The 12,061-nt window shown below is 45.2% G+C and overlaps 1 protein-coding gene across 1 annotated transcript in view; it reads left to right on the top strand.

The window, feature by feature from the left end:
* Positions 1 to 2,224: 2,224 nt before the first annotated feature.
* The window catches only part of MFAP3L (microfibril associated protein 3 like), a 38,894-nt gene continuing 29,057 nt past the window's right edge, over positions 2,225 to 12,061 (top strand). The window contains exon 1 of the mRNA XM_002928983.4: positions 2,225 to 2,471. The gene's annotated coding sequence lies outside the window, so the exon portion shown is untranslated. The remainder of the gene's footprint in view (positions 2,472 to 12,061) is intronic.

Genomic DNA, 12,061 nt, shown 5'->3' on the forward strand with positions numbered 1-12,061 from the left:
ACCTTCCGTTAAAGATGGTGTCTCCAATCATGCTGACGCTGAACCCGGGCCGGATGAGAGGGAGGGGCTTAAATGAAGCCAACCCTTAGTGAAGGTATCTCCCACCAGCACACCGACCGTCACTGGGCAGATGATCCATCTGGCCATTTTCCTCCTCAGACAGAAAACAGACAAATATGCCATTGACCCACCTGGTCTCACTGCAAGTCTCTCTCTCTGGGTTCTTGAGTATATTTACCTCAAGCCTGTAAAATCTCTTCCCTGTAATCTTTTCCACTTCAGTCTTCTCTTCTGTGACAGAGAATTAAAAGCAAATTTCCCACACCTGCCTCAAGCCTATTTAAGATAGCATGAGAGCTAGGCGCCTGTGTGGCGCAGTCGTTGACCCTCTGCCTTCGGCTCAGGGCGTGATCCCGGAGCTCGGAGCTCTGGGATAGAGCCCCACATCAGGCTCCTCCCCTAGGAGCCTGCTTCTTTCTCTCCCACTCCCCCGCTTGTGTTCCCTCTCTCACTGGCTGTCTCTCTCTGTCAAATAAATAAATAAAATCTAAAAAAAAAAAAAAAAGATAGCATGAGAGCATTCTGCCCATTCTCTGAGAATCTGAAAAGAGGTGGACAGAAGTTTCAGTGAACACAGAATTGTCAGAAGGAAAAAAAAAAAAAGGAATATACTACTCTGGAATTATCTGAAAGTGAGGACAAACATTTAATCTTTGATAAAACAAGAGAAAATTTAGGATTCTGGTGCAAATGTAAAGAACACTCGAAAAAAGATTTAGGTTTCTTTAAAGGAAGATGGGCTGAGAAGTTCTTAGAGCTAAAATGTGTTATTATTGGAGATGCCATAAAGCCAATGTTAAAATATTATTTCTAATTTTAATCTTTTAGGGAAAAATCAGGGTTTGAGTCACTTATAAGTCAGATCCCACGCATCCGCACCACACCCCTAACACGGGCCTGGGTAGAAGCGACCTGTCCACGTGTCGGAGCTATAGGGCAACTTGAGGGCCCTGCTTCCACCCGCCTCCCGACCTTCGTTGTCGTGACGAGAGAGCGCAGCTACATCAACCTTGGGCAACGAGATGCAGCCGCGTGCGGCATTCTGGCACTGTCCGGAGCATGCTCAGTCGAGTCCTGACCCACTTTGCAGGTCCGAGCTCCGGGCAGGGGGTCGGAGGTGCTACTTTGTTTCTTTTGCCAAGGACGGAGAGAAGGAGGAGAGAGACTGGGAGTTGCTTAAAGACGCCTCTCCCCTTGTCAGCAGTCCCTGACCCGGCGGCGGAACATGCCCATTCTGGCACAGGAGCCACCGGGAACGTCAATGTTGAAAATCCACCTTTCCGTATTTTTTCAGCAACCAAAGCAGAAGTGGGCGGTACTGGAGTAAAAAAGGTAGGGCTGGGGCGTGGCCAAGGGGCGACCCGAAAGGAGGCAGGGAGGAAGAGCCTGGTCGGGTCCCCAGAAATTGTCTCCCGCAAGTCTTAAAAAAAAAGGGGGGGGGTTGCTGCTTACATTGCAGGACCGTGCCGCCGAAGTTCTGCAGGCGTTTTTAAAAAGCGATTTTAGAATAACATATAAAAAGCACCAGATTTCCATTATAGAAAACTCAGAAACTGTAAATAATCAAAAAAGAAAAAAATTAAAAATCCCTGGAACCCCACCACTCAGAAGTCACCAGTGAACATCCTGTTGTACTTTCTTCCAGCCGCTTGTGTGAGCTTTAGAAGTGACAGCAGAGTCACCCGGGAAGGCCCGCGAAGATTTGATGGCCAGGTGGCTTCACAGGTGGCTTTGGAGATAGGGTTAAGTCCAGAGGCTGAATGGTTGGTTCTCTCCCGTGTCCCAGGATGGGATCCTAGGAAACCTGTTCCTGCGTGTCCCTGAACAACAATGCGACGCAACGCTCAGAAAAGTTGCGCTGGAAGCCCTGGGAGCGCCCTGCCCCCCGACAATTATCAGTCACGTTGCCCAAGCACCACAGCGTCGGAAATAAGTGCCCTCGGCTCCAGCAACATCCTAGGCGTGCTTGAGCGGAGCCCCAGGGACGAATCCCGCCCCAGAGCTTGCGCCAGCTGAATGAGGGACGCCCCAACACACTTAACCCGCCCCGCTCCTCCGCAGGCGGATCCCGCGGCTCTCACAGGTTCGCCCGGCCGGCCAGCTCCGCCCCGCGCCCGTGGCTGCTGCGAAAACCCGGCGGCGACACCCCTCCCGGCCCCGCGCCTCCGCGCCGCTCGGCGAGCCGCACTGGGCATGCTCGGCACCGGCCGGCTCCGGCTGCTGTAGGTGGGAAGCTCCGCACTCTTGGCCGCCCGCGGTGCAGCCCGCATCGCTGCCCGGCTCCGGCGGAGGCAGTTCGCCCGCAGTAGGCGCTGCCGGGCGTCGGGCGCGGAGCGTGGAGCGGCGACAGCTCGCAGGCTGGCCATGGCGAGGGGCGCAAGGCGGCCACCTGAGTGGCGCGGCGGCGTCAGGTTAGCAGGGGCGCCCGGACAGCAGGGGCGGCTGGGAGCGGGTGGCAGGGAGCCCCGCACGGGGTAGGCGGCCGGGTCGCTGAGGTCGCTGCGGCCGCTGGGGCCGAAGAACTTTCGGGCGCTTAGGCTGGCGGAGCCCAAGGAGGAGGCTGCTTGCTGGAGGCGCCGCGAGGTCCCAGTAGCGGGCTCCTGGGGGTCGCAGGATGCTTCGAGATCCCTGCGGGGCGGGACCCGGGGGGCTGGTGGGTTGGGGACAGCCACCTCTCAGGCTTGTGTCATAATCTTCCTACGGCGAAGAGCGCGGTGTCTACAGTGTGCTGCCGAGCAGCCTCCCAGACCTCCGGGGGGCAAGGGAACGCCAAGCAGCGGTGGGGGCCTTCCCGGGACTCCAGATCGCTCGGCTCACCGTGCCTCAGTTTCCCCGGGACGGGGGTAGGGTGTACTGTCCCGTGGCCCGGAGGCCCTGGGTTCGGGTTCTGCACCCAGAGCCAGGAGAGTGCAGCGTCCTAATGCTGCAGGAGTGCGGAAAGCTGTGGGTGCAGCAAGCCGCCGCCTCGCGACTGGAGCTCTTGGAGTTTGTCGCATTTGACTCCATAGCAAGTTGACATCGAATTGCTTCATGGCGTGGAATGGGGAAACGTGCTTCATCGGCTTTAAAAAAAAAAAAAAGTAATTGCAAAGCCGATTTATTTGAAGCTCGACTATTAACTTGCCTTCGCCTCCAAAAAAAAACTTGAGCTTGCAAGTTGCAAGATTTATAAAGCAAGTTAGCAAAAAAAAAAAAAAAAAGAATGTAGGTCCATTTGATGCTCATACTGTAGAAAACAATCTATTATGGTTGAGCTGTCATTGTTTTTAAGGATACTTGTTAGCAGAAAAGTTTGGTTACTGTAGCAGTCTTTATTTTGTGTTAGCCTATATTAAGAATTTGGAAATCTAGCTTTGGAGATGCTCAGTGTTTTTTGTAAAGGTTTCTCACTTTTGCTTCTAGATGAAACACATTTTTTTCAGTTGCTACTATGCTGAACATAGTAAAATTGTTCAGGATGAAATGCAAGATGGAAGATTTATATGCAAAAGGGAGAATGTTAGAACGATGTTGTTCCTACTGGCTTTTTACTTTTACAGAAAAATGCAGTTTGGGGGCGCCTGCGTGGCACAGCGGTTAAGCGTCTGCCTTCGGCTCAGGGCGTGATCCCGGCGTTGTGGGATCGAGCCCCACATCAGGCTCCTCTGCTATGAGCCTGCTTCTTCCTCTCCCACTTCCCCTGATTGTGTTCCCTCTCTCGCTGGCTGTCTCTATCTCTGTCAAATAAATAAATAAAATCTTTAAAAAAATAAAAAAATAAAAAAAAAGAAAAAAAGAAAAATGCAGTTTGTAGATCCCACTGGGGTTTGTACTGTTGGTTCTTCCTAAAACATTTAGTACCATTACCACTCTTAGGATTATTGTATTTAATCGGAGCAAGGTAAACAATCCTTGTTCTAGCAGGAACCTGTTCTACCTCTCAGGCTATATTCTCAAGCCTGTTTCTGTAAGTACCAGTTAGTAGGTTCAGTCGTTTTATTTATTAAGCTTATTACAAAACTTCTTGTTTGCATTCTTGACAGACCTTAATAGACTTCGGAAGTGCATTGACTTTTCATTGGTTTGTGAATAGCCTTTAAAGTTTGTTCTGGCCCGAGATGGCTCCAGCTCTAATTCCAGATCCCCTGAGTGATTTCCCCAGTGAGCTTTATGCTTTGCCTATACATAACCAAGATTTAAGAACAGGAAAGGCTTGAAATGTCCACACAACAATAGCAACAACATGATCAGTATTTCTGCAAATTAGGCCTTTAGTCCTGTGTTAGCCCAATCAGTTGGTTGGTGGTGTTCATTGCTCCTAAATGTACTTCTAAATACATTCACAGAAAAATTTAGAAGTTTGAAAAAACCAACACAAACACTGAGATATTGCACTTCCCTCTTCTATAAAAATGCGTCAGCTTTAAAGTCTGCCTTGAAGCACCGCATACAAGCGCAACTAATCCCGTAGACCCGGTCTTGTGGTCTTGTGTTCTCAGGCTGCATCCCAAGTGGCAGTCGGTAATGTCTCCCCTTAGCCTTGGCTTCTTCTTGACCTATAGGAGGAACCAAGGCCCAAGATTCCCTCTTTGTGAATGTGAGGTTTAATACGGATCAGTAGACCCCCTTTTGGATCTAAAAAATCTCATTTTTTCAAGATTAGGAAAAGCAGTGAAATTTAACAAAAGGCATGTTTAAACACTGCTTATTGCCTCAGGAATTCCACAAGAGAACAGAGTTTCCCAAACTAAAATGACGAAACCTGACAGGATTTAGGTTGGAGAGGGGTTTTATTATTGCTAATGAAGAAAAAATAGCAAAGTAGACTTTGTATTCAAATTAGGAAACAGGTGATCATTCCTTCTTTTGTATGCCTGTTGGGTTCTTTCAACTCAACTGCTAGGCACGTAATTTTTCATTTTATTTCCATGTCTTCAGATTTCTGTACTGTATGGTGTTGTGAGTGACATTAGATATTCATAGTAAACTATTGGCTTTTAAAAATAGATCTTCCTGTGTTGGTGTGGCCATAATTTATTCAACCTCTGATTTGGCTTGTAATTTAGATAGTGGAGCAGTTGGGGCTGTTTAAATTTTGTTTAATTTTGAACTTTCATTCTGTTTTTTTTTTTTTTAATGAAAAACTTCCAGATACTGAAATACCACATAAATATTGTGGCAAAGTGGCTTTAACCTCCATTGTAGTATAGTCAGATTTGTTAGATGAGTGTCATTTTTCAAAATCAGAAATCATTCAGATAGTACCACTTCCCTCACCTAACCAAGTTCTTGGGCTGCAGCTTGCTCTTTTCCAGCCATGCCCAGGAGGACACTTAAAACTGACATGTTGTGATCCATGACAACTTACATTAAAGTTAGAAATGTCCTTTAAAAAAGAAAAGAAAAAAAGAAATATCCTTAGATGTGAATGGTTTAAGTTGGCTCTAATGCCTCCCTGGAATGGTTAAAGGATTAAGGGGTTTGACTGGTATTGTGTTAAGACCTAGTTAAGAGCTGTCAGAACTAGTTTCTAAGCTGTACTCAAAACAGAAGCCCTGTGAATTTACTGTCTGCCTCTGCCTCCACCTGAGGTCTTCACTCATTAAAATATCACATTCATTTTTCTTCCCCACAGTCTTTAATAGTTAGGCCCCAGGGGCTGCAGAAATGAATAAGACTTAGTGACTCAGAATCTAGTCAGAGAGACATACTTGAGGACAAGTAAACTATAATGTAAGGTAAGTGCTCCAGGAGAGGCATTGTACACGGGACTGAGGAGACAAGAGAAATGAGCCCTTTGGGTTGGAGGGGGGGGGCGAAAATAGTGACATTTCCATAGGATCTTAAGGAATACGTAAGGAATTTAGGTCGAAGTCTTCTAAGCAGAGAAGTGAACTCTCCAGGCAGAAGGAACATCACTATGGTTGTTAGAACAGTGGCCCCCCGAAGATGTCCACTCTGGGCCGTTGCAGATGTGATTAAGTTGAAGATTTGGAGATGGAGAGATTATCTGGATCATTCAGTGGGCCCAGTGTAATCACAAGAGTCCTTACAGGTGAAAGAGGAAAGCAGAAGTCAGTGTCAGAGTGAGGCCATGTGACAAAGATTCAACTGGCCATTGCTGGCTTTGAAGATGGAAGGGGGCCACGAATCAAGAATGTGGGCAGCCTCTAGAAGCTGGCAAAGGCAAGGAAACAGATGCTGTTCTAGAGCTTCCAGAAGGAACGAAGCACTGCCAACTCTCTGATTAGCCTAGTAGGATCCCTTTTGAACTTTTAACCCACAGAACTGAAAGACGATACATTTGTATGTTAAAGTCACTAAGTTTATGACTTAGTGCACAGAAAGGAACAATAGAAAGCTAATACAATCATTATGCAAAGAAAGACTTGGTATGATGGAATAAAGGGCAGAGGCAGGAGAAGGGGAATGAAACGGTCCTTTCGTTGTGATGAACTTGGTGCCGTGCAAAGGAGTTTGGATTTTATCTTATTACATATAAAGAAACGATGGGAAACCAGCTAAGCATTTTAAAACAGGAACATGCAATAAACAGACTGCTGCCAGATTTATCTTCCTAAAAAAGCAATCAATGGCTAAACCCTAAGTTTCATACAGCTGTTTGACAAAGGGTGTCTAGCCAGAGGTGGTCAGTGACAGAAATCTGGAACCCACATGGTATATAATTCAGTTCTCTGAATTGATCAGAGATGGCACTTGTATACATCTGTGAAATTAATAGCTTAAGAGACTCTTATTCACAATTTGTGATAGAAGAAGGTCATAAAAAGTAAAGCAGAAGGACCACGTCACATTTTGACTACTTTGTTTCTGCCCATTGTCCTCTTAGCATACAGCCTGTCTGCTGGCTGTGTACCATGCAGACATGACCAGAGAGCCATGAAAGCTCAAATCTAATGCAGTTAACTTGAGATGATGTAATGTCACCTGGGCCAGCTCTGACCAGTTGCTTATAGCTTGTGGGGTGTTGTGGGCTTGTCTGTACAAGCTGGGAAATGGCCAAAATCAATTAGCATATTTGCTATAGGCTCCGTATTTGCCAGGGTATGGATGAAGGCTGTGATACTACTAACTTCTGTACGAAATTCAGTCATTCTTTCCAGACATATTTATTCACTCTCTCTTAAGTACAAGGGCTTAATTTCTGTCTTATAAAAACTTGTAGTCTGGTCGAGTTGCCATCTCTGTGTCTGGAAAACCTCAACTGAAGAAATCTATCTTAGTGTTACAAGAGTGGCTCTGAATTGAAGCTAAACTATATGTTAGAAAAAAATGGTGAGAGAAAAATACACTCTTCAAACAACATGGTAAAGGAAGCCTTCGGCTGGCAGAATCTGAAACTGGAAACAGTAAGACTTGACTAAGAATCATCTTAATAAAAACAAAACTGTGTATCTATATTGTCTAGCTCCCATTTATATAACTTTATAAGATTTTTACCCAAATGTCCTTATAAAAGGGACTAGCTCAGTGCAAACCATTCCTCTTTCTTGAATCTCCTCTGCCTTGGTGTGCTGGGATACAGGCCCCTAGTTCTCTCCATGCTTCTTTTCTTTTCTTTTTTTATTGCTCTTTCACAAAAGAGAGGGTTTGTCTCTCTTTTCTCTGAGTTCCAACCTTGGTCTTCTCGTCTTGTGGTCTACTGTGTTCCTTCTGGGTGATTTCTTTTCCCACACACCAGTGTCTCTGAATCTGTATTTTCAGGTAAGTTTCTCTCATCCCTTCATTAATTAATTCAACAATACATTCAACACATACTGATGACCTGAGAGCTTAATGGTAGGGCAGATGTGCACAAAAATCATTGCAGGGGGGAAAAATGAAGGTATGGCTTAAGATCAGTGAGAAGAGCAGTGTCCAGGGCTACCTGGGGGAGTCCTGGAGGGCTTATGAACCAAGATTTGAAAGCCAAGTAGGGGTTTGCTAGCCGTGCAAGGTTATGAAAGGCAGCATGGCCAGCTGGAGACACAGAGGGGCTATGGGGAATTCGAGGTGGCCAGGAAAGGAGAGGGGCAGGGGAAGCTGCAGAGATGAGGTTAAAGAGCTGGATAGGAGTCAGATCATGAAGGATCATGTATGTCCTGCCAAGGACTTCAGTTTCATACTACTGACAAAGACATGGAGTATGTCTTAAGTCAGATCTTTGGGAGTCAGCTGATTTCGGCAACAACCTGGTATGTGGATTGGAGGCAGGCAAGACTAGAGGCAGGAGTCTAGTAGAGTGGTGCCAGTCAGAGATGGTGAGCACATAAAGTTGGGACAAACCAGGAATCCGGTGGCCATGTGAGCAGGGAGGGAAAGGAGGCATCGGAAGTGACTCCCATGTGATTGGATTGTCTGTGTCGGGTGCTGCAGAGTGAGGAAGGCGCAGCCTCTCAAGGGTTCTGTGAGCACAAGGCTTTGCAGGACCAGAGACACTGACTTCCACTGCAGTTGCTTAACCAGAGGCACCTAAAACAGCAGAGGAGCAGGGAAGCCCAAACCCACAGCTGTGTGTGGAGGAGGAAATCAGAATTTCCTTGCCGGGCACATTTTTTTGCAAGGGAGGCATCAAAGAAAGAAAGAAGGAATTGATTCCCTGATGGTTCATCAGCTTCTGGGCAGAAGTATTTGGGGATGCTAGTGAGGCTGAACGATATTGATATGAGGTGGACTTCCCTAATTCTGGACTCGAAGGTAACTGTCTTAGAAGCTGGGCTGAAGTTGACTCTTTGTAATCTGTGGAAAAGAGAAAGTTTGCTGAGCAGGTATTTAAATATAATTCAAAATCTTTCCTTCCATTGAGGATTTGAGTTGGCTGATGGTGCCAGGAAGAGTGGAAGAGAAGGCTTTGCTCCTTAAGGAAATAAATGGGTTGGAATAAAGTGTTCCAGAATTTCCCATTGATGGGTCCCACCCAGTTCAGGACTGAAGGGCCCCAGCTGAGGCTAATTCACTTCATTTGCATCGGTTTATTAAAGCACTACCTCTCCTAGACAAGATGGGCTGCATCTGTTCCAGGGTCTGTACCATTCTGTACCCTCTGGGAACTAGCAAGGACAATATAATATTTGTGAAAGTGGGAACTATTCCAAGTTGACCAGTTAATTCCTTTCTTCCCAGTGGCCAAGCTCCCCTGTAAAGAATTAAGTAGATGTATATATAGGCATTGTGTTTTCTTACTGAGGCAAAACCCACTTTCCTTGGTCCTCAGCATGGGGAGGTATTTGAGTGAAGACTGCATTAGTATTTGGCTCCAAGCTTTACCCAGGACTTTTTTTCTGGGTCTTCACACCCCAAGATGGCCATGGGATGGTTTGAACATCTAGTAACCTTGAGATTTCTTGCTTTCCAGCTGCTAGTGCTAACTTCACTTTGTAAATGTCTGGTTTGTTACCAAAGCCAGGCCCTGGGCTGCATTGCCCTTACTAATTGCCTGTGCTTCTGCTCTTGCCCTCTCCCCACCCACCCTTTTGCCATTCCTGTTGTCAGTCCTAAATTGGAGGGAAGGTTTTTTTTTTTTTTTCCTTCAGGGTTTGGACAACCCTGGATTATTTGGTGTCTGAATGAGTCTTGCTCTTATTAGACTTCCCAAAGGTAACTTGGTTTTCTGCATCTTAAAACACTTTTGAGGAACTTGAAATTAATTTCTAGAAAACATTTGAGTATTACCAATACTTTGCTTCACTGCAGGCAGATCATTTCTCCCTGTGCAGCTGGGCCCAGCACATATAGTGGACTTTTGCTTCCCTCCTGCCTTCCTGGGGCATCTCATCTCTACCTCTGGGTTATGGCTGTCTCCCCTTCATTCACTGGTGTTTTAGTTTTTACTTCCTAAGTAATGGATCATCTGTCCCAGAATCCTCCTTACCACTTCTCCTAAGGAGCCCTAGAGGCCCCCTTATTAAATAGAGTTTCTGGAGGAGTGCTCTAATATCCCAGAGTTCTTGAGATGAGGATGCACATCAGATTCATTGCAGAAGCCTAGCAAAAACATACTATAACACAGATTTTTATTTGTAATTGGCATGTCGTGTTTATTTCCATCCCTACTTGTCTAAACTAAGCCATTACTCCTGCTGAGAAAACTATTCTGTCTCCTTTATTCATCCTTCAGGATTTGACCAACCCCAGGGAACATTCTGTGACCTTTCCAGCTGGCCCTCCTCTGAATTTCTGTGGTATTTGCCCAGTTTAGTGCTTAATTATATATTGTTTGGTGTGCAGTTATCACCAAGATTCTAAGCACCAGTAGGATAAAGAACTGGTCTTAAGAATTTTTTTAAGCCCACACCAATTGGTACTAAACTGATAATAGTGGCCTCATAAATACTTGGGAGTTCAGCTTAACTGATACAACTGGCTCCTAATTTTTTATCACTTAGCTGAATCTGACTGCATAGGTGAGAAATCATTAAGATATTTGGCAAGTGTGCTCAGGGCCTTTTCCCATCAAAGCTGAGAGAACAGCAAAGCTTCCTTCAAAATTCTGTGTGGCAATCACTGAACCCATATTTTCAACTTTTTTCTGGTTTTTTGTTTAGTTAAGGTAATTTTCCATGTTGTCGCACTGAAAAACACTTAATTTTGGGGAAAGATTGATCTTAGGATGTGCAGTAAAGTCAAGCTAGAAGATTATTTGGATTCAACCAAATTTTGAAAGATAATTGATTTTATGTCCAAAATTTTTAAATGGTTTTTAAAATAATATTAGTATTTTGAAATCATTAATTTTATATAACAATTCTGACAGCTTGGGTGCTTATGGCATTTAGACAGTTTGGCCAAGCTGTGGTATTCACTCAGTGGTAACTGTACAGGGGTTATAAGAGCCAGAGAGTGTGAGAAGACAAGGTTCTGTGAGGGGCTTCTCCTCGTGGGTTGGTGGCTCGGCCTCTGCTTCTTTCACCATTCAATGTGGACAGAAAGAACCACTGGACCTTGTCCTAAGGTAGGGCCATGTCCTAGAGTAGTGTGAGACTCAAATGGTATACCATCCGTGGGAGTGTTTCATAAACCGTAAGTGCTAGGTAAGCATAAGGGACATTGTTATTGAGCTCTTAATAACAAATCAAATAGGGTTTGAATTACAGGCTCTCTTCTGATCCGTTTTTCACTAAGATCCAGTTCCTAGTGTCTATGAAAAACACTTGGCATATGTGATTCAGAGAAATATTCATTATGCAATTCCACTTTGTGATAATAAGCTGGTAAAGGAGGAAGGAGGAAAGGCTTTTTTAACTACCCTCTTCAGTTATTGAGCATATTTTTTCCAATAGTTGAAATTTTACTCTGCTGAAAGAAACCCCAGGTAATCCATTTCCTACACCGTGAATTTGAATGGCCTTAATCAAAGGAGCAGAGAGATAAGGAGTAAGGGATGGTTTCAACATTTGATGTATAAATTAAGTAGGCGGTTGCTTTTCATCTCAACAATAAAAAGAATGTATATTTCGGGCATAGAAGATAGTCCCCAAATACATTACTCATGCCGGACAGCAGCCCCAAGTCCTCTGACGGACCCTCTCCCTCAGCCTCTGCTCCCGGGCTGTGTTGGGAGCAGCTCACCTCTCAGGGCTCCCTGTAAGGAAGGATGTGTTTCTGAAGACTGACTTTTAAAGAAATCTTGGTTTATATTTTAAAGTTAGTTTTGTGGTAAGGAATAGACCTAGTTACCCAGAATTTCTAAGAAATGGGTAGAATTTGCAGGAAGAATTTGCACAAGTTAGTAATGTGTCCAAATGAGAGGGCATAGAGCTAGTACAAATTCACTCAGCAGATATCCAAGCCCTTGCAATGAGCAAAGCATGTTTCTAGACATGGGGATACGACAGCGAACAGTGTCAACAACAGAAGTCCATCTGTCCAGGAGCTCATATCTTGGAACAGGATAGTTCACGGTATGAAGGCACGGTAAAGGTGACAAGGACTGATGGGGGTTGGAGGGTGCTATTTTTTGTAAGATGACCAGGGAGGGCCTTGCTGATGAGGTGACATTTGAGAAAGGAAATGTAGGCAGTGC

This window comes from Ailuropoda melanoleuca, chromosome 5 (genome assembly GCF_002007445.2).
Source record: "Ailuropoda melanoleuca isolate Jingjing chromosome 5, ASM200744v2, whole genome shotgun sequence".
NCBI classification, from domain to species: Eukaryota; Metazoa; Chordata; class Mammalia; order Carnivora; family Ursidae; genus Ailuropoda; species Ailuropoda melanoleuca.